The 24,634-nt window shown below is 37.5% G+C and overlaps 1 pseudogene; it reads right to left on the bottom strand.

Moving 5' to 3' along the window:
- The window catches only part of LOC127645695 (kinesin-associated protein 3-like), a 50,628-nt pseudogene that overhangs the window by 3,787 nt on the left and 22,207 nt on the right, over nt 1-24,634 (bottom strand).

Here is a 24,634-nt window from a genome sequence, read left to right as displayed (position 1 = left end):
TAGTGGCGAGTTAACGGCAATTAGCAGGAAAGACAGCAAAAATGAAGCAAATTGAGGCTTTGTGGATTTTTCTGAAAGAAGTCAGTGGGTAAGAATTCACATTTGTTTTTGTCCTTAAAGTCTGAAGATCATCATCTGGCTGGCTTTCACCCACAGTAGGCTAAACCTCACTCTCCTAACCTCAAGAGGTGGACTAGCGACTGACATTAAAGGTTGTAGCCTATAGCTTCTGTGTTAGTGCACCCGCCTCCCAAGGCGGAGACATTGGTTCGAGTCCCGTGCGGGGTGTACTTTCATTATTTATCAGGTGTTGTTTTCTCTAAGGTTAACCAATGAGCATTAACATAAAATGTATGTGTGACTTGTTTTGTGATATTAGTTTGTTGTAAATATACACTTTGATTTGATTAAATGGTTTTGTAGAGGGTAGCAAAGATGAGCTACAGACTGAGGAGCAGCAGCAGCAGCTGTGCCAGAATCAGGCATGGAAACTGCTAACAATTTATCAGTCACTTTACTTTAGATAAAGTTAAAAGTGAAACATTGTTTATCCTAATGCTCCTAATGAAAGGATTTTGAGAGATGAACATTGAGAATTATATACAGTTTGATGCCATGGTGTGTCAATGAACTTAGACTAAAGTCATTCATGTATTGCTTTAATTTAGGTTCTTATACATCATTTTGAATATTTATGTAAAAAATATATATTATTTATATTAAATATTTGTTTACCTCACTTTACTCACTATAATATAACTCTTTTGTGATGACTTTATGTTAATATACATGAAAATTCAAGAATCATGATATATCTTAGGGCAATCCCACTGATCTGCTCTTCCCAATACATTTTCTTCAATGGTATTGGTCTACAATTTGAAATATGTAGCACTTGATGAATTAGTTGTTTGAAGCTGGTTTGCAATAAGTTATGTGCTGTATCTGTTCTTTTGCATCACAGATGATTCAGGGAGGAGAGAGGATGAGTTAGTCGAGGATAGTACTAGAGTGGAAGATTTAGGAACTGTAGAAACAAGCCCAGCCAGAGCAAAACTCAAAGAATACCCTCTCACCAGATTTGGACTACAGAGAAGTGGTTGCTAGTGTGAAAATAAAATTGTCTGGGCTAAGCCCCGGATGCCTTCAATGCTGGAAACGCCTCTGGCTGTATCTTGGGGCATTTTGTTTTTTGCATACCTATTCAGTCCCTAATATTTTGAATACATTTAGCTTCTGTAATACCTGTATTATCTCACACCAGTTTAGGATGTGGTATCCTCAGACTTTTGGTATAAAGCATTTCTTTATGAAACACATCAAATTTTTCAATCATTTGGAGCATATGGGCCCATAAATATATTGCATGAGAACAACTGTTCAACAGAGTAACTGGCAATATTACACTGTCTCTCTACACTGTCTGTGATTCTGTGCCTCCCTGCCTAGTGGCACTCTTTTTGGCCCAAAAACAAACATACATTTCAAGTCTCATGCAGCCAAATATTTTGTCCACATTCCTCTACAAACACATGCACACACATACAGATGAAATAACATTTCACTGCTCCATCCAGTTCAGTCTTCATCTTGGCTCGCTCATGTCCCAGCTGCCAAAGAGACGATCCTCGAGGAAATGGATCCACTGCTTGTGTTCGATATGCAGCTCTGATAGAGTGTACTTAGTCTTGTAGTCTAAACTTGCCTTGATTATATAGACTTGATGAGATAGCTTTCATTGGGCATGTTTATTATGACTTGTATACTTTGTACAGAGAATGCATTGCTCGTCGGCCTATTTGTTTTGGCTATATGGGGATTTGGGCACTTTGTGGACTGACAGCCAGGCGCTGAGTGCCGCAGGGCTGTCATGTGGGTAAGGATAAGGGCGGGTGTCCAGATGGACGGGTGAGTTCTCTGGCTGCTCTTTGTAAAGTGATACATTTTAAATATACACCAAAGGTTGGGGCGCAACATTAGGGTCCTGGGATGAATGGATGAATTTGAGTGGGCAGCTCTGAGTGACAGAGGTTACCATGATAATAAAATAGAGTCCCAGTCTTTACTTAAGACTCTTGTGAAGTGATGTGTGTGAATGCAGGCTTTTTGGAAGTGGTTAGGCTTTGCGTGCCAATAGGTTTTTGATAAAATCGAGTAATCTAGCATGGTTCCCATGGATGTTGTTTACGACCATGTAAGTGAGACTGAGAATGAAGACAGATAAGTCAAGGGTTGTTTAGGTAAATCGAGTCACTCCGAGCTGAGGAAGTGAGATACACTGGTAGGGAATTTACTAAAAGCTGAAGCATTTTCAATGTATGTACTGTACGTGAACGCAGATGCAAGCTTGATTTTGTGTGTTGTTAGGTTCCAAAATGTGTGAGGCCACAATTCATAATGTTGCATTCTCAACATTGCCACAAGGGATAGTATTGCCGACATTAGTGTGAACTGTCCGCTTCTACAGTGAGTTTTCTCTTTCAAGTCAACTACTGTCATGGTGGAGCAAAAGTTGAAAGAGAATATTGCTTAGCAAGTAAGTTAAAGTCAATGTATTTATATAGCAACTTGCCTGAATAATAGCACGTCCAGTTAAATGGCACTGACTTTAAAGGTAACTTTATCGCCCCCTTGATTACTAAAGTTTGTTTCTGCCACAGAAGCACAAGAAGGCATGTTAAGTAAGGCCAAGCATTCTCATCTTTGAAAAATACAATTATTACAGCTGCATTAATAGCAGAATGTTAATTATGGCAGGTAAACTGTGCTGAGATTTGTTAACAAGGTGCTGTTTATATTAGGCCTAATTTACAAAAAAGAGGGATGTTTGTGCCGAATTTAGAATATTGATTTTACAGTGCTTTGCTATTTTGCCACATTTAGCCCCTGGTTAAACTGGATTGTGTATAGTTAGTGAAAATACTTTTTTCACTGAGATTCCATGAGCAAAAAGCAAAAATGAATTTGCCCCTCGGTCAGCAGATGTTCTCCTAATGTCCCAGAGAAAATTGAGTGCTGTGCGTGTCTTTCTATGTGTGCATCCCACATGCATCAGCCTCTGACAAATCTGTCTTTTTTTAAGCCATGTGGCGCTGCATGTCCCTATAGCCTTGGGGAGCTTTGAGGAGAATGCTGAAGTAATATAGAAAACAGGGATGTGGAGACGTAATCAGAAGAAGAAAGGAAAAAAGAGGGTGCTGTTGATTTGACACAGCCAAGGTAAAGGTCATGTAACTCGAGAAGTGACAGGAACGAGAGATCAAAGCGCGTGACTGGAGAACAACATGGGGAAAAAGGGAGGAGAAATGTCCTTTTATAAAAGAGCTGAGAGCCATTTCCTGTGCAAACACACTCTTCTGAGCTATGAAACAATGTCTGGTTAAAAGGGCCTTTTTTACAGGCACCTTTGGCCATATGCCCCACATGCCCCAGAGGAACTTCAGGGCCGTCCAGACTCCCTATGAGCTGTCAATCCCACCCCTACTAAGCTTTTATTGGCCTGTTTTGAAACCCCATGGAGGAAGAGGTGACAGACGGGCTTATAATTGGACAGGAATGTGCTTGCTATTTATCACAGGCAAGGTCGGTCTGCTCTAAAGTTTCACAAAATCTAAATAAAATAAAACAAGTCTTAGAATAAACTAGTAGTCAACTGATATGGGTTTTTAATGGCCAAATTGCTGCGATGAAATATTATGACCCCCCAAACCACACATCACCACCCATGAAGAAATGTACCTAATTTTTATTACAACTTTAGTAGTTCCAGTTATAGTTACATTAACAGTCTTATCTGTGGTTATGGTTTTATTATTAAAAATGCAACAGATAAAAAAAGTAAATCTATGGATATATATAAATATTAGGGCTGTCAATCGATTACATTTTTTAATCGAATTAATTACAAAGTGTCCCAATTTATTAATCGCATATACAAATATCTGCTAAGAAAGCCCCTCATATAGCAATAATTCAATATATAATGATGAAATAATTATACATAGTTATCTTAAAATATATAAAAAAAAAAAAATATATATATATATATATATATATATATATATATATATATATATATATATATATATAAATATTCAGATAATTAAAATGCATTACATTCTTGTAGCAGAAGAGTTAATAATTGATAAGACAATACAAAAAGCGGCTTTAGAAAACAATGTATTGATTACTACCATATTATTGATCATAAGTCAATCATTGGCATACAGTTCACAGCAATCCATTACACAAGTGAATTTGTCAATCAGTTGGAGATTTATTATGAGGGCTTGTTTAAGGACCAGTCAATGAACATCTGCGTCAGACAGATGCTTGTGTAGAGTCTCGGGTGCGTTGCGTCATAAACATAAAACATTTTTAGGTCACTGTGTCAAGTTAAATCTAGATTAATACTTAAAACACATCTTGAGACCCCTTAGTTCGAATTTGCGCTCCATCAAGTGTTTTGAACGCAAGAACGTGATGCATGTTTGTGTTGTGCTGCCTGCTGAAGGGTTGTTTTGTTCACTGTAAACTGCACGATGCCCATACAGCTGAAGTTTCACTTACTGCCCTCTGGAGTAAACAGGTGGTACTACAAGCTTGCATTTCTCAGGAATCTTCCTTATTTCAGTCCGGGGGCATTGCAATAAACTGCGTTAATTTTGTTTACGCCTTATTTTTAATAAAATTAATTGCATCGAATTAATGTGTTAAATCGACAGCCCTACTATATATATATATATATATATATATACAGTTGAAGTCAGACATTTACATACACAGGTTGAAATCATTTAAACTCACTTTTTAACCACTCCACAGATTTAATATTAGCAAACTATAGTTTTGGCAAGTCATTTAGGGCATCTACTTTGTGCATGACACAAGTAATTTTTCCAACAATTGTTTACCGGCAGATTGTTTCACTTGACTATATCACAATTCCAGTGGGTCAGAAGTGTACATACACTAAGTTAACTGTGCCTTTAAGCAACTTGGAAAATTCCAGAAAATGATGTCAAGCCTTTAGACAATTAGCTTCTGATAGGAGGTGCACTGAATTGGAGGTGTACCTGTGGCTGTATTTTAAGGTATACATTCATACTCAGTGCCTCTTTGCTTGACATCATAGAAAAATCTAAAGAAATCAGCCAAGGTTCATCCTTGGGAGGAATTTCAAAACACCTGAATTTACAACATTCATCTTTACAAACAATAGTATGGAAATATAAACACCATGGGACCACGCAGCCATCATACCGCTCAGGAAGGAGACACATTCTGTCTCCTAGAGATGAACGTAGTTTGGTGCGAAAAGTGCAAATCAATCCCAGAACAAAGGGCCTTGTGAAGATGCTGGAGTAAACATGTAGACAAGTATCTATATCCACAGTAAAACTAGTCCTATATCGACATGACCTGAAAGGATGCTCAGCGAGGAAGAAGCCACTGCTCCAAAACCTCCATAAAAAAGCCAGACTACAGTTTGCAAGTGCACATGGGGACAGATATCTGCTATCTGCTATGGTCTGATGACACTAAAATTGAACTGTTTGGCCATAATGGCCATTGTTATGTTTGGAGGAAAAAGGGTGAAGCTTGCAAGCCGAAGGACACCATCCCAACCGTGAAGCATGGGGGTGGCAGCAACATGTTGTGGGGGTGCTTTGCTGTAGGAGGGTCTGGTGCACTTAACAAAATAGATGGTATCATGAGGAAAGAAAATTAAGAGTATATATTTAAGTAACATCTCAAGACATCAGCCAGGAAGTTAAAGCTTGGTCACAAATGGGTCTTCCAAATGGACAATGACCCCAAGCATACCTCCAAAGTTTTGGCAAAATGGCTTAAGGGAAACAAAGTCAAGGTAAGGAAAAAGCATGTGTGAGCAAGGAGGCCTACACCAGTTCTGACTGGAGGAATGGGACAAAATTCCAGCAACTTATTGAGAGAAGCTTGTTGAAGGCTACCCAAAAAGTTTGGCCCAAGTTAGACAATTAAAAGGCAATGCGACCAAATACTAACAAAGTGTATATAAACTTCTGACCAAGGTGGTGGTGTAGTGGTCTAAGCACATAACTGGTAATCTGGTAATCAGAAGGAAACTGGTTCGAACCCCACAGCCACCACCATTGTGTCCTTGAGCAAGGCACTTAACTCCAGGTTGCTCCAGGGGAATTGTCCCTGTAATAAGGGCTCTGTAAGTCGCTTTGGATAAAAGCATCTGCCATATGCATAAATGTAAATGTATTTATTTACCTTAACAACACTTTACTTATCAGTCTTCATTCTCAATCTCATTTACATGGTCGTAAACAGCATCCATGGGAACCACGCTAGATTATACGATTTGATCAAATACGTTACTTTCTCTAAACATTTTTGAGGCATTGATATATTAACATTAGCTAACATTTAAATTATAAGTCCAGCGTCATCGCTTTGGGAGAACAAATGAGGGTAATATAACATTCACTGTACTTAATACTGAAGGACATGTCAATGCGGTGCAGGTGGCGGTCCAAAGTTGTGAATATAGTCACTACATACAAAAGTTATAAAGGTTTTTGTACTTCTTAAAGAATGAACGTTAATGAGTTTGCAGGTTAGTGTGCTGGTGCAACTGCGTAAACTGAACTATTAGAAATGGTGATGTTTATTATGCAATTTCTCTTTATGCAGCCTTGAATATGGTTCATTGAAGTTGTCAAACCACAAAAAGACATATTTGTAACTGAAAACACATTGTGTAGGCTATATGAAAGATACATATACACATTACATCACAATATTGATAATAATTTAGGTTGAATTTAATGGAAAACTATGCAAGCTTTGCTCTGTGCAGAATTTTGAGCAGCCTCTGGAGTGGTAGCTGGTCGGTGCAGTTAAATGCAGAGTGGCTGTGGTAGTGTGCATACCTTCATAGAAAATAATTGGTACTAATTTTAGAATATGCCAAGTTGTCTGCCAGATGTGTCCGATGTGCGACCCCCTTTAAGTTACCCCACCACACTTTATCAAAATTGTGCTCAGAAATAAATATGAAGAGACTAAATCTATTGTGCAATGATTAGCCCCATTTATATTTGGAAAAATGCTGATATATATTTCGATAAGCATCTGGAAAATTACTGATGCATAAAAAAGGCATCGATCCAAAGCCAAGTGCTTTTTCCCCTGTTTTGAAGCCTGTAAGCTCCAGTCCCCATTCATTGCAATTGCATTGACAAAATTACCAGTATATTCTACAACATTCCTCCTTTTGTGCTCCAAGACAACATAGGAGCATATGGCTTTGAAACAACATAAGGGTGAGTAAATGATGACAGAATTGTATTTTTTGGGGGTAAAATATCCCTATAACCAATTCATAATCATGCAGGCACTCTCTATTCCCATTTCTTTTATATTAATTACACATTTTGTAATTATGATGAATTTATAAGTTGTTTGAAGCATTAGCTAAATTAATACATGTAAATATAAATGTATCATTATGTGATTAAATTTCCAATATTTAAACTAAGTCTTCAAAAATTTGTATTATCTTGCTTGTAGTCAACTAAAGCTTGAGAAAGAATGGTCAAGCTATTACTACAATAGTTTGCAATATGGAAAAGTGGATTTGGGTGATTAAGAGATGATTGTGTTGTGGTTGAATTCTCCTCCAGTCTAACATAATTACTGGACAAAAACTGAAGTAATTAATTATGCAAATACAGTAAGAAACTATGGCACATATAGGAATATGTATTTAATTGAAGAAGCCTACCCAAATGCTAATGAGGTTAACAGCTGCTCACTCACCAGGCATTGAAGTCTCCATTCTGACAGTGGAACTGGCTGAAGAAGTCTGGACTGTGGCCTGGCTCAGGGGGCATCATACCATCTGCAGTCACACACAGACCAATGTAGACACAGAGTATATAGAACAAACAAATACATGAGACAGAAACTCAGCAGAGCCACTTCCTCTCAGCAGCTATCCTCATTTATCTTCCTGACAACCTCTCACTATGACAAGCCTTTGATGACATCAACTCAACGGACAATCAAGCCAAAACACAGTATCGCCATTCTCATGGAAAATTTTACAATATAAATGTAAGGGTTTCACATTCAATGTCTGTCAAGTTGTGGTACAGGAAGTCAATCAAATTGTGCTACCAGACAAGAAAACATTCACTGTCTTTCGCGGTCTAAGACATGTTCTTCTGAAATTACTCTATGAGGAGTTTGGTGTTTGGCGTGGATGAGTGTTTTTTTTGTGTGTGTCTGGTACATTTTCTAACCAATGCTGTAGAAGAGATCAGGCTGCTCGAGGGTGTCCGGGTCGTCTCCGTAAAGGTAGGACTCAGCATCCTCCATCTGTCTGCTCTCCACCATCTCCAACCACTGAGAGTTATGCCAGCGAAACTTCTCACTCTGGATCTTCTTCCCCCACTCTTCATCCTAATCCTGCACGCACAAACCAATATTACACTCATACATTACCATTTCAAAGTTTGGAAACACAATGACATTTTTATTGATTTCTTTATTTGCGGAGTATCCATTCAATTTATAAATTACAGTAAAAATATTTATAATATTACCCATGACTATTTCTATTTCAAACAAATGCTGTTTCAGTCAGGACCACTTCCATCAAATAAATACTAACTTAGAATACTTTATTGATTTGTAGACAATTTAAGCACATGCTGGTGTTGGCGGTATGGTTCAATACAGGGCAAAATCACCACCCGTGGATGGAGAAGTTAGATCAACGAATACCCCCATCATTAATAATCATTTACGGTTTGTCCGTTCTTTCATTTACTTTCATGCATTCTACATTGTCAGAGTCATATATGGCTTTTTCTTCAAAACTCTTCCTAAAAGGTAGCATCCCAGTGTATTCTCTTGATGATATTGGTGTTTGGTATGTAAATGCATCAATAAGGGTCTGTTTCTCAAACTAGAGCCTCCACTTCTCTGTCTGTGTTAGATCCAGTTTGCTTTCTTCTTTCATGACAGCAGTGCTTGGATTAGACTTAATCTCTCAAAAGACCAATAGACTAGTGAGTTTCTAGAGAAATTTGGTTCTTTTTAGCTATTTTTTAAACCAAATTTGACTTGCAAGTGTATTTAATCCTTCATCAACTAGAAAATAAATTGTATTGCGTAGGGATGGGTACGAGCACTCGAGTACTCGGACGTGGCAGCAATGATCGATCATGAAAACGACGATCGATGGTTATCATGCATAACTTCTCACTTAATTCAAAATTCAGTGACAATTACCAGACAACTAAACATAAACATGTCAAAGAGGGAGCTTATTTTTAATTTGGAGATTGATTACGTTGTGATTTTTAGGGGTACATTGATTGTCAGAAACATCTCATAGAAACCAAACTGATATACTGTGCTGCAAAGCTATCCTAACGATCATCAAAAGAGACTGTAATTAATCATGTTTTGAAAACCTGTCTATGCAAAACATTTGCTAAACACGTTTTTGCCCTGGGGTCCGACATGTTTGCATGAAGTACCTGCATCTCGATGAAATGGGAGTTTAAGATTTCCACATGAGTTTCCAAATTAGAAATCTGACATAATGTGTCATTCTGTTGCACTTTCCCCAGTTGAAAGGTGGAAATTCCGACTCTCCGAGTTGAATGGAAAGCTTCATGAATAATCACAGCAACAACAATATGGAGCATCGCGGCTTTCCTCACAAGAGTGAACACTTGGGGAGACACACACACACCAGGCTTGTGGCAGTGGACTCAACGCACTGCGAGTGTTTCAAACAGCTAGAGAGTGTGCAGCTAAATTGAACAGAATGCAGTATCTTCAAAACTGAACTTCAACTTAACACTCATATTAAAAACACGATGGATATGGCGTCTCCTGTTAAGCCAACCGCGATTTGAAAATAGATGGTGCAGACAGTCACAAAAAAAAAATAATAATGAATAGATATCACGATAAACTGGAACAACAAGACACAATGCATCAGCCAAAGACATTTGTCAGGCATGTTAATATATATACAGTTAAGTACATGTCACTGCCCCTCGAGTACTCGACAAGTAATTAGTCCGAGTACTCAAGAAGACAAAATGGCCATCCCTAGTATTTTGAACCCCACACATTATGCAGCACAACCTTTTTCAATTGTGGTAATAATAATAAAAAGGTGTCTTGAGTACCAAATTAGCACATTAGAATGATTTCTTAAAGGAATATTCCGGGTTCAAAACAAGTTAAAGGTGCAATATGTAACAATTTTCATGTAATATTCGCCTTTTCTTTGCCAATGTGTGAACGGCTTGTAATGCAACTTAAAAAATGAGCCCTTCCCGGACGTCCTAGGTTGCCTATTAAAGCCTGTAGGCTGATTTTCATGCGAAGGGATGCCGGGAAAATCCAAAGGATGTGACGTCTATGCGCACTCCCGAGAGCCTTGCCTTAAAGATGGAATCCAACAAACAGCCGGCTTCCAGCACAACATGACTCCTACACAAACTCCTAAGCCAAAAAAACATTTATCTATTGAATCCCATCTGGCTAAGCGGGAACGTGATCGTGATCGTGGTCGAACGAAAACTAGAGTGAACATCGGCAGGCATTTGATTCCAGGAGGAACCTTCGGTTCTCGTTCGGTTTTGGGGATCAAAACAGACCATGAATTGGCGTTCTTCTTATTGGACAGGTAAGCTTACATAAATGCAAAGCATGTGAAATATAGAGCCAGCTTTATCAATAGCTGTTAGCTAAATTTGGTGTGATGACAGTAGCGGTTTATAAAATAGCCTGTACATTATAAATCTGTTGACACAATTCAGTATTGATGTGATTCCATCACATTTAAAAATGTAGCACACATACCGTAATTTACATTCCCTTATATAGCTGTTTGCCAGAAAGAATAAAAATATAGGTATTTTATAGGTGTTTGTGGTTGGCAACTTTTAAAATACATCACTTATCAATGATAATGTTAACACTACATGAATCTGATTTAAAAAAATAAATAAAATAAAAGACAACATGATTACAGAAATTAAAAGATGAAAACGTTTTTTTTCAATATCATAATGTATGAAACGATTACATTAAAATCAGTTTATGCGTGGGGTCTAAATTTTACTTAATGCCGACTGAGAGAGTTATTGTTGCTCATAAAACATATTCAAAACAATGCAAGGAATGCAAAAAACACACACACACTTTAGTCACCCTTATGCCATCTTGGATGTGTATGACTTTCTTCAGCAGAACACAAGTTAAGATTTTTAGAGGTATATCTCAGCTCTTTTGGTCCATACAATGCAAGTGAATGGGTGCCAACATTTTTGAAATGCCAAAAATCACATAAATCTGCATAAAAGTAGCCTAATCCACGTGACTCCAGTGGTTAAATCCATGTCTTCAGAAGATATATGATAGGTTAGGAGAAACAGATCAATATTTAAGTACATTTTTACTATAAATTCTCCTCCCTGCTCAGTCAATCTCCACTTTAATTTTCACTTTCTTCTTCTTTTGTTTTTGGTGATTCACATTCTTCATGCATATTGCCATCTACCAGGCAGGGAGAAAATTGCAAAAATGTACTTAAATATTGATCTTTTTCTCACCCACGTCACATCACTTCTGAAGTCATGGATTTAACCACTGGAATCATTTGGATTCCTTTTGTGCTGCCTTTATGTGGTTTTTGGAGCATCAAAAGTTTGGCATCCATTCACTTATTGAATGGACCTACAGAGCTTAAATATTCTTCTAAAAATAAATTTTTTGTTCTGCTGAAGAAAGAGAGACATTCACATCTGGGATGGCATGAGGGTGAGGAAATGATAAGAGAATTTTCCTTTTTGAGTGAATTAAGTAGCACATTGGGGGTCACATTGTCCTCCTTTTGAGATACTATGTTCCACATTGATTTAAACTCAGAAATAGTTGTGTTCTCATTCTAATGCATGATGCACAATTTTCTGACGTTTGTGACTGATGGAATATTCTGCCTGAAGTATTGCTCTACAAATGTTGATACTTTTCTATCTGGCAATAGAAAAAACTTGTTAAAGGCTAAGCATAATTATAAAATATTTTATCATCTCTACTTCCTTGGTAATTTATTATACAAATGAACACTCTACATCAGGGGTCAGTATTATATAAAAAAAATATTATTAAAAATGTCACTGTTTTATTCTACTACATTAATACTTTTAAAGCTTCTCAAGTTATTCAGCCAAAAGTAGTGAGTGGTTTTCTTGTTTCCTTGTTATTGTTGTTTGATTAATAGCCTTTATATGACATAGTCTTCAAGACAGTGCTCAATTTGGTTACAGAAAAATAAAATTGTGGACCTCCACAAGTCTGGTTCATCCTTGGGAGCAATTTCCAAACACCTGAATGTACCACGTTCACCTTTCCAAACAATAGCAAGCAAGTATAAAAACCATGGGACCACGCAGCTATCATACTGCTCAGGAAGGAGACACATTCTGTGTCTTAGAGATTAATGTAGTCTAGTGCGAAAAGTGCAAATCAATCCCAGAACAACAGCAAGGACCTTGTGAAGGTGCTGGAGGAAACAGGTAGATAAGTATCTTTATCCACAGTAAAACTAGTCCTATATTGACATAACCTGAAAGGCTGCTCTGCAAGGAAGTAGCCACTGCTCCATAACCTCCAACACAGTTTGCAAGTGCACATGGGGACAAAGATCTTCTTTTTGGAGAAATCTCCTCTGGTCTGATGAAACAAAAATGTAACAGTTTGGCCATAATGACCATCAATATGTTTGGAGGAAAAAGGGTGAGGCTTGCAAGCTGAAGAACACCATCCCAACCATGAAGCATGGGGGTGGCAGCATCATGTTGTGGGGGAGCTTTGGTGCTGGAGGGACTGGTGCACTTCACAAAATAGATGGCATCACGAGGAAGGAAAATTATGTGGATATATTGAAGCAGCATCTCAAGGCATCAGCCAGGAAGTTAAAGCTCGGTCGCAAATGGGTCTTCCAAATGGACAATGACCCCAAACATACCTCCAAAGTTGTGGCAAAATGGCTTATGGACAACATAGTCAAGATATTGGAGTGGCCATCACAAAGCCCTGACCTCAATCTGATAGAAACTTTGTAGTCAGAACTGAAAAGCGTGTGCGAGCCTACAGACCTGACTCGCCAGTTCTGTCTGGAGGAATGGGCAAAAATTCCAGCAACTTACTGTGAAAACCTTGTGGAAGGCTACCCAAAACATTTGACCCAAGTTAAACATTTTAATGGTAATGCTAACAAATACTAACAAAGTGTATGTAAAATGATGTCCCACTGGGAATGGGATGAAAGAAATAAAAGCTGAAAGAAATAATTCTCTCTACTATTATTCTGACATTTCACATTCTATAATAAAGTAGTGATCCTAACTGACATAAGACATGGAATGTTTTCTACGATTAAATGTCAGTAATTGTGAATAACTTAGTTTAAATGTATTTGGCTGAGGTGTATGTAAACTTCAGACTTCAACTTTAAGTATTTTTATGAAATTATAAACTTCACATTTCTGCCTTCAAACCCTCCAAAATTGGCCCCATTCACTTCCACTGTAAGAGTCTCACTGGAACTTTGTTTTTTGCTTTACAAAAAAAAAGATGGACGATTCTAAATTAGTTTTTGAGGTAATCAACATTATACCACAAATGCTCTCGATTGAGCTTAATTTGTATTGAACCCAGAATATATCACGTAACGCAACATTTTTAAACTGAAATTTAAGCTATATAAAATAAAAAACTGTTAATTCAAACAATATTAGTTTACAATACTACTACTTTTGATTGTTTTTTTGAGCAATTAATTGCTCCATTAGTGAAGAGAATCATCAATTTCCTTCAGACATATAAATTCTTGGCTATTCTAGTAATGTATATATATTAGCTTGCCTAGATATGTTACTCCTCTCTAACCTAAATTACACCAGACAGCTGTGCAAATTCATACATTTTTAAGTTGTCAAAACTGCCGGAACTCTGCATCTCAGAAGCAACACAACATTACTTCCCTCAAGAGATTTGCAGTGAATATCTGAGTGAGAGGCTCTCATATAGTCATATCTACCATTTACCATTGCAATCTTTCAGTCACAGTCCCTTAACATGCAAAAAAAATTACAGCAGACATTTTACACCGTCCGGACCCTCCGCAACAGGCTTTTAGATTTATTTAATCCCACAATGAGCACTTCTGTAGGAGCAGGGTTTTCCACATACTGTCACTGCTGATGGTGCCATAGAGAAACAGAGCTCTGGTTTAAACCAGTGAAGTCAGTGATTAAAGGTGCGGAGTCCACAGACTGGATGGAGTGCAACACACAGCACACACGTCGCCCATAGCAGTACACTTTCTACCAAGCCAACACTTTTGTGAATTAGAACACAAGTTGATATTCTGTTATTGGATCGGTTTGACAAAGCCGGTCACGTCTGTCACTTTGTCTATGTCTTTTTCTCTTTATTTGTTTCTTATGCTGCTTTATCTGTCTCATCCTACATGTAGCAGCTCATGTTGATTCTCCATAAGGCTAAGAGATGGTAATCAAAAGATTGGAGGTTCAATGCCCGCAAGGAGCCCCTTAGCAATGAACTGCTCCAAGGACATTTTTGTAAGTTCATGGCACAGTTCTATGCCAACATATGCATTACATTGTGGATATAAATTCAACAGGCTTTGGTGGTGTGTCAATGAAGATTCTAGCATTTGAAGACAAGAGAAAGGATTAAAAGTCCCTTTCAAAGCAATTCAGTCTACTCTGCAGCCATCTTTGTATCCTATCTACTTATATGGGGAAAGATGGAAATCTCCAAAAGGTTTGGACTAGATTACAATCAAAGCACATATTTCAAATCAACAGATAAATCTGACAAAAATGGGATCATAAATTGTGTTTCTTTAGATCAGATCATGAAAAAAACCCACAAGTCAGGGGGATAGTCCAGCTAGTGTGCATGTGGGTTTTTGAGTTGACTGACAGGCTTTATCTGAACGGTAATTGGCTTTTACCTTTGAGGCGGGACTTCCCATTCTACATCCACTATATTGGGCGTTCCAATTTCTCCCATTCATATTAATACCTCATTAATATGAATACCCATTTCCAGGTTGATTTCCACAAAACTAAAATGTTAAAACCAAATTGATGAGTTGGCCCAGACAGTGCCAAAGAGTGGCCAGCATACATGGGAACTCCTTTAATGCGGTTTAAAAAGCCCAGTTTGCAGAGCTGTAATCTAGACACAGTTTGACTACTTTGAAGAATCTTAAATATAAGACTTTTTTTAATACAAGTGTTGATTTGTTGAAAATTTTTGAGTCACTAACTAATTCCTTTTATGACATTTATTTTATGAATAAAAAAGAAAACTGATAGTATATATTCGATAAATCATCTCCGCTGAGACAGTAAGAGATGCACCCTCACTAGCTCAGTTTGAAGCTGAGATATACTTTGCTAGCATGGCATTAACATTGAACGGTGAAGCGTAAGAGGATGGAGGGTGCAGTTGGGGTCTGCTGGACGTCGTAGCACAAGACAAGCTCTCTGTCCCAGGGTCTAAGGGCCCGCTGAGGCATCCTGCCGCCGCCTGCTTCGCTGAATGAAAATATGGATTAATCAGCTGTGGCCCCCTGTGGCAGAACCTGAGTAAATAAGCCCTGTTTCTCTTTTCTCTGCTCTGTCCATTCATCATGTGGACAGCAGCGCAGAATGTACGGGAGCCCAGGGCAAGAAGCCGGATGCAAAGCCCAGAGGGCCACTGAGAGTATACACTTGCACACAAACTTGAACCCACTAACTTAAAGTCAGCTACAGGTTTGGACAGATTTTTTCTAACCTGATCCATGGGTAATTGATATATGATGTGTCAAAGGATTTTTTTAATCAACATCAAGTTAAGGTTAAAAAATATATGAATGAATGAATATAGTCTCTCAATTAAGATGATGTTACGAACAATTACATGAGAAAGTAAATCTGCATATTTGATATCAATGTCAAGACTTAACTCAAACATGTCAGTTTGCTGAGCCTGGTATATCCATCTGCTCTTTCTCTGTCACCACATATACAAACCAGATCCCACACGCACCCTTTCATGTGGCCGAGACTTAACGAGCATACTAATAAAGTGAATGAAACACTTCCCCAAACAAACCTGGCTCTCATAGTTCACCACCAATTACTGCTATCTTATGTCAGTGAGTGGCCATTAAGCTGCAGAGATTTTATCGACATGGTAAACACACATGGTCAGCATAGAGCCAAAACACATGCCTTCTGTGACTGAACTCTCTCACTCTGATTTGGTGCCTATGTACACATTTGTTCCTGACAACTTACGGTGATAATATCCAGAGTGTTGTCACACACCTTCCGGATCTCCACGTTTTTGTCGTGCATCAGGTCGATGAGGTAGGCTGGGGCCTCTTTTATAATTCGGTTAAGGAGTTTGAAATTCATAGACCATTAAAGTCTTGTAATATCTGACTTTCAGACAGTGTAAGATTATTACCACCATAATTTCCATGTGGAAATTAAAAAGCAGCAACAGATGAACTGACAAGACTATAAATTATTCTGTTAATAGGAGCTGTCATTTTAAAATTAATTTAGTACAATTGATTATAAGAAATTATGCATAAAAATATTTGAACATTTCATCGTTCTCCCTGACCCATACACTACTATAGGCAACGTGCCTCACCAAACCACACTTACAGAGAGTACACGGCACAGAATGAGAAGTTAATTGCATATTTTATCATAGGTTTTTTTTCTGTGAAATATAAAGAAACATTTACCAAAATAAATTTGATCTGACAAAGCATAATATGCATAATATGAGTTTGCAATGTTCTATCATATGTAAAAAAAAAATATATGTAAAAAAAAAAAAAAAAAGATCTTGTATTTATCTTTAATTGTGGTTCTCATAAAATATTGGCCTGTCATGTGTTATAGTTAGAACAATAAATCGTTTTTGTACGTCTTCATGCAATTTTAAAGCATAATTCCTAAGCAAAACAATGATCTGAAGGTGGCAAAATATTGGTATTGGCCTACAGTTTTCTATTAAAATCTGTATCTGCTGAAAAGGATCATACTGGTGCATCTTTATTTTTAACTCAACATGGCGTTTGCCAAATGTGTCATTCATGGTGCCACTCACTGGGAAAAAAAACCCAGGATGATGTGGCATAATGGTCAAAGACTTTCATGTAGTGCATGCTAAAATAGACCAACAATTAAAAAAATTGTGCAGATTGCAAGAACACCCATTTGAACAAAGTCTACCTCATGTAGATTGACAAACTCAATTGCAAAATGAATTGCTGTTGATAGTTGGCCAGTGATAAGCTTATGTTCAATGATATAGAAATAAAAGAAACTTTTTGTCATGTCTATTCAATGATTTACTCATCTTCCACAAAAATAAAATGTCTTGTAATTATCTTCATTTGGAGGCTTTTCACAGCAAATACTGATGCAATATTGCGATATTGATTAATTAATCTGAATCTGATGTAATTCATTTGATTAAATTGCAGTTACCAAAGTTGGAGCCTTTATCTAGTGACCATGGTCTCAAAACCGCTCAAGCACAAATTTGTAATAGGATTAAATTCCTAGCCAGAATGTCAGCGCTACTATATGTTCAGGCTTTAAAAAATGCCTCACTTTGATTATGCTGCATCTTTCTGGTATAGCAGAATTATTCATCATTACAGTGAGGAACTTACAATAGAAGTGAATGTGGGCACATTTTTGAAAGTTAAAATACAGTCTTTTTCAAAAGTATAGCCACAGGACATAAACAATATGTGTGTAAACATGATTTTAGTGTGATAAAATCACTTACTAACCTTTTCTATGTAAAGTTACAGGCAATTTTACAACTTTGTTAACATGACGATATAATGCCATCAAACCCTAAAATGACAATTTGCAGCTCAAATAATACAAGAGTTTTAACAGAATAATTAATGCAAGTGCTTTTATAAAAGTATAAAACTCATATTTCTGCCTTTAATCCCTCCAAAAATTGGCCCCATTCACTTGGCCCCAATTGAAAGTGCCTCCCCTTAAAATAAATCTACAGTTCTGGCAAACTAGCTGCAAATTTACCACAAATTATTTTCACATGCAAATGAGCTTGTGATTCGCCACAAATGTTTGCAGCTCTTCACCAATAGCGGTGTACCTGCAGTAAACCTTTGGCAACAGTGGACAATTTGCTGCAAGTTTGCCGCTAAGCTCATTTGCATGTGAAAATGATCAGTGAGCAATTTGCGGCAAGATTGCCATGAACTCTAAATTTTTGTAAGGCTCTCTATAATCCAGATTTGTGCCTTTTTTTTAAGAAAAGGAGGGATGTGTCGAAATTAACTTTTGTGGGAATCAATATTATTCCACAAATGCTGTACATTTTTAACTGAACCCGGAATATTCCTTCAAACATTATTCTGGCTGAGAAAAGTTTTTAAATGGCAGTAAAAAGATGGCTTATTTTTCTTATTGAAGGTTTTTCAGTGAGATCTTAGTTAAATAACTTTTGGTATTTTACCTTAGTATGGCTGTGTCTCTCTTGGAAGGCTGTGTCCTCCGGAGGTCGCATTTGTCGGTTGCATACGTTATCAAGGCTATCTCGTTTCAGAAAAGCGAATAGGACACTTCGAATGCGGCCTTAGAATGCAACCTTGTTTTACGGGAATTCAGAGGATGCATGAGGTGTATCTGTGGGGACTCATAACCCACAATTCTTTGCTTCAACAGAATTATGCCCATTTGCCTATAAATATGATGTTCAAACACAAGGAATGTTAATCCCCAAGTTGAAGTACCTCAGTAGATGGGTGCAGAGTATATAATATGTATAATTATATTAACATATAATTAAAATATAGTATAAGACTAAAAGTACACCAGTAAAATCTATTTTCTTTTCTCTTTACATCCTAACTCCTAAAATGTACATTATACATTCCCTTCTAAAGGGACTTTGTTCCCTTCTCACTCAAAAAGCTTGTGCTGTCATAGCAACCATGTTATGCTCTGTTTGTCCTAGAAAGGCCATCTCATTTAAACAAGGCTTGTTTAAAGAGGACACTCGGTATACTGCAGCCTTCAAAGGACATGTCTTACCTAGCATGCATCCTTCCAAACGAGACACAGCCAATGTTTCTGTTTCTATGTTTCACATATAGAACCACAATGGAAATAAGCCTCTGGCTTTATAGATTATGTTTATCCTCAAAAGTTTTGACTACAGCTATCTATCTCTACTCTCCCTCTCTGTCTAGATGTTAAAAAAGAGCATTTATTCATAAATATAGTTGTAGTAGTGAAGATTGAAGCACCCTAAAATCTCAATGCACCAGTGAACACTGTCAAAGGACATTTACAAAACATCTGCACAAAACAACATGCCTATAGATGGAAAAACAATTGATTGTAATAAGGATACGAGTGTCCTTAATGATGACATCTCTGGTGGCCTGGTGTAAGACCATCTGGTAGAAGACATAGATGATCTGACACACAAATTCATCATCTTCCTGTTGGGCTGGTAACACAACAAAAGCAAACACATGAAGAATATTATTTTGACCTCGCCTGATTATCCACACAAATGAAAAACCATCTTGCCTCAGATGAAGGATTGGCCCAATAATACTTGTTACTCATGGGCATTTCAGTACATAAAGGCACAATTGTTTCCTTATCAGGAGAATGGCTGCATGTCTACATTAAACTGAAATGTGATACGGCAAAACAACAAACATACACAATCCTTCAAGTACACAGTGCAGCTGTGCAGGCATTTCCTATCCATTGGTGCCTGCTCATGTGAGCTGACATTCTCCAGTGGACCATGTTTATGTATGAAGGCTCTCGTGAGAAGCTGTCATTTGGGGAAAGTATCAACTTTTCCCCTGAAACGATCAAGAAAGCTCCAACGAAGAAGTGTGCGTTTGTAGCTGCCCCCTCCAAAGTTTAATAAAAGCCTTTATTTAAATGTTGATCTGGCGCAGTCTAATCTCTTCCCCCGGGATCAAAATTCCTCCAGAACAATGATAGCAAAGAGGCTAGCTGCTCCGTGGGACTAGAAGTTGAATACTGGTACAGCAAGGAGCTGTACAAGCTTTGAATAAGCTACAAATAACATCACAGAGAATATGTAAATGGATTGCGATGAGAAAGAGCCAAGAGCCAATGGACCAGAATACGAATATTCGTGCTGAAAAAATATGTATAAATAAACGATACCCACATAATGTGACATAATGTGTTAAACGAGGGAAGCAAGCTTCAGCTTTGTTATTTTATTGTCATGATCAAAATAACAAAGTATTACATGGCAAGTGCAAAAGACAAAAACAAACAGCCAATTCAGGGAGTTTCTTTTTCATTTTGAGAGGAAGCTGTGTATGTTTGGACAGTCTATGTTAGCTCTCCACCACCTTGGCTCCTTTTACTTCAAACATTCATCCCTTCCAGTGCAAAGGAAGAGCCCCGCCATCAGGCATTTATTGAAATGAGGGCTCACATTGAGCAGGACCAGCAAATCTGATGCATACCATGAGAGCAGGGCTTTCCTGTTCCTGAAAACGCTGTCACTTTCCAGCATGTAACCACAGAGCGAGAACCAGCCCTCCCTGTCCTACGTAGCCATGGTCTGTTTATTTATTCTAATTTATTCTAATTTAATATTAGTTTAGTCTAAATAAACTCTTCAAAATTCATTTAATCAGATCACACTATGAAGGACAAAGCATGCCATGTAGAAATGTGGTACTTATGTTGCTACAGACACAAAAAAGTTGAGGGCTGCTGCGATTTGAGCAAATAAATGTCAAAGCATCACTGATATTTTCCTCTGGAATTCACTGTTCAGGTTAGAACTAATGCATAAAAGAGAGAATTTGTGAACTGGGTTTAGGAGACTGAACTGAAATGCACAAATTGCATGTTTGGTTATGAAATATTTTGGTTAACGTGATAATGTTACAGTTTCATTAACACATTTTACCCTGGTTAAATCCATTCCATAGAATTCTGCAGCTTTTCTTGAAAATTCAGAACAGAAAATATAGGTATAAGTAGGTATTGATAGAACTATTGGTAGTGAGTTTACCATTTAGCAGCTCAATGAGGGCAGGGATGATGCCAGACTTAGCCAGCATTATGGCACAGGAGTCGTCCATAGACACAGTACCAATCATGATCACTACCTCCAGGATCAGGTCATCCTCCGCTGAGCCTGAAACACAGAGGTAAAATGTTCAAATGAGCTTTAGTAAATACATGTAATTTTTTTTTTTTAAAAACGCAACTTGGGGGTTTTGAAATTGTATACTACCTTTCTACTCTTAGTGTGCATTAGGTATACTGTGCATTGTATGTAAGTTTTTTGTATACATGGAATATCTTAATTGCCTACTACATACACCGATCAGCCACAACAATAAAACCACCTGCCTAATATTGTGTAGGTCCCCCTCGTGCCACCAAAACTGTGCCAAACTGCATCGGGGATTTTCACACACACAACAGTCTCTAGAGTTTACTCCGAATGGTGCCAAAAACAATAAACATCCAGTGAATGGTAGTTCTGTTGACAGAAATACCTTGTTGATGAGTGAGGTCAACAGAGAATGGTCAGATTGGTTTGAACTGACAAAGTCTACGATAACTCAGATAATCATTCTGTACAATTGTGGTGAGAAGAATAGCATTCTGAGATGTGGCTTGGAGCTGTTTTGGTGGCACGAGGGGGACCTACACAATATTGGGCAGGTGGTTTTAATGTTGTGGATGATCAATGTATGTCAAAATGTTCACTATACAAACCAAGCACACTGCACTGTGTAGAACACTAAATCCCAAAATGCAATGCACACGACTTGATCTGCCATTCAAGTGTAAAACAATAACAGGCAATCAATCTTCATTTGATTGGACCTGACAAAAGTTAAAACCTTTTTACACAAGAAAATATTGTATAAAACGAAATTATCATGTTAATTTCTGAGATTATAAACAGACACTTTTCGCTAATCAAAACATGCAAAATTGTGAGGCAATCTGACAACAATGTAGCTTTTTTAAATGTTTGCCACTGCATACTCCATGCTGGCTTACAGACATACCAACTGGTTAAAATGAATAATATTTGTATAATAATATTTAACAAAATAGTATACATTGTTAAATAAATCCAGCATATTATGTACTGTAGTATATTGTACATTCGCTGTCTCTTTCAACTATATCCTGAGACTACAAAAGGCTTGAAAGCAAACACCAGTTACCAGGTTTGAGGTGGTCTTTGAGGTAGGGCACCAGGTTGTACTCTTTCAGTAGGAGCTCCCAGTCCAGTTCAGGGATGGTGAGGTTTGCCATTGTACCCAAGCACTCAATAACAATCTCCTCATCTCCCACCTGGTTGATCTGAGCTGCCAAGTCACCCACAAATTCCTAAAGGGAAAAATCACACCAAAAATCTTCAGGCATTTCTGTCAAGTAGTCATTTCAAGCAGTGGTTCTCAGCTGGTTTTACCATGAATCCAACAAATAAGCCCAATATGCAAAAATTATTAACATGGCACAGGATAAAGAACATTAACAATTTTGTAAATGCATTTACAATAGCAAAAGTTTTTTCAACCTAATTAAATACTGAGCCAAATACTTTATCAATATTAGCTATATTACCAAGTCACAGATGAATTTGCACAAAATAACCATAGAGTTTGAAAAAATAAATGCAATAAAAAAAACAATTCTCCAATTTAAATGTTGACAAGCCTTTTTATTTTGCTATCCTATCTACACAATTATATGGTAAGTTGCATTTGATTATTGCACTTAGCATTGTTTTTCCCTATTGCCCATGACCCTTTAAGAACAGACCTGTAACCAATTTTGGCTAGCAACCCAGCAGCTGAGAACCCCTGATTTTGGAGATACTTTTACTTACAGTAGACTTAATACAGGGAAAATCTCCCTGGAGCATCCTGGAATAAGAGTCTTGCAAACTGGCACAATGGAGATAGCTCATGAATTACCCCTATTATGTTTATGATACAAGCTCAAATCTTCAACAACTAGGCCAGATTACCACAAATGTAATATTAAATGAGGCCTAAAGCTCATCACCATAATTTTAATAACTTTTTCACCATAATTGCAAGTCATAAACAAGCTATACATATGCTTTGATGTTTCAATATATTGAATGGCAAAAAATATTGTGCATTTACAATGAAAAGCTGTTTCAAGTGGCCTTCATGCTGTGAGATGTTCCTAATCATCTTCATCAGCAGCGGATCCTTCAGTTTGAGCGCTCTCTTCATCAGCATATTTAATCCATTACCTGCACAGCAAACACACAAATCCAACCACTTACAAACAATCATGCTCAGTAAGAAACTGATCATAAGCTTTAACTGATTTTATCTAGTATTTATTATAGAAGAGTACCAGACTTCACTGGTGTGTGACAGTTTGTTTTATTACATGTAAACACAGAAGTTTGTGACAGTGTGGCTCAGCACATGTGGTTTGCATTTCGCTCCAGGAGAAATGAGACACAGGCTCTTACCCTCGCAGATGATCTGAGTGTTCCTCTTGTTGGCAGCCAGGTTGATGCAGAAGGAGATGAGCTCAGTGTCGATTCTCTCCTCGCTGTGTTCAAACAGCATTTGCATAAGCTGCACACACGATATAGGAAATGAACACCCAGGGTGTCAACACAAACACACACATATCATACTGTACAACAGTGGTTCTCTAGTGTGTCCCGACACAAATATGGGCTGCAGGTCTGTGGGGCTGTGGACATCAGGGAAAAAACAATGCCAAATGCAAATAATAAAATGCAGCTAACTATATAATGATGTAAAGTTAGGATAGCTAAATAAATAGGGTTCTTACACAGCTCTCTGAAATACTTGACTCTAACTGGTCATTGGCGCCATCTAGCGATCTGACATCTCTAAGTGACACCCGTACATCCACAAAATCAGACTGCTTATTCAGGTATTGTGAGTCATCTTTCCTGCTTCTTTGAACACTGTACGATCTCTACAATAAGCTAATAAAATCATTTCAACTCAAATCAATGTTTAATGTCCATTTGTTTATATATTTGGCAAGTAGTCTTGTTAAAAGATGCATAATGAGCAGTCAGACGATAATTATTTACTAATTAAACATCAACAGAACTCTGAAGCAAACCAGAGATGATTTCAGCTGTTCAGTGATTTACTATTCTCACATTAATCCATGGTTTCAATTCAAATAAATCTTGTATGTCCATTTTTTTATCTGGTTAGTAGTTGTGTAATAACTACCAACTACTCCGCTTAGCGACGGGGTCCTGATCGCCCAGTCTGGGTTTATTTTGCTATAACAACTGGCTAACTGTACTGAAAAAATGCTTCCCATGTCTTTTCGTGTTGTTGCCAAAGACTGTGTGCACGCAAATTAAACTAAGGTATTTTGCAGCAATTTTATCTTTCACTTGGTAAAATGGCTAATTCTCATACAATATTTGGCTCAGTATT

This window comes from Xyrauchen texanus, chromosome 6 (genome assembly GCF_025860055.1).
Source record: "Xyrauchen texanus isolate HMW12.3.18 chromosome 6, RBS_HiC_50CHRs, whole genome shotgun sequence".
NCBI classification, from domain to species: domain Eukaryota; kingdom Metazoa; phylum Chordata; class Actinopteri; order Cypriniformes; family Catostomidae; genus Xyrauchen; species Xyrauchen texanus.
Note: the sequence above shows the minus strand (reverse complement) of the source record. Positions and strands in the feature narration are given on the sequence as shown.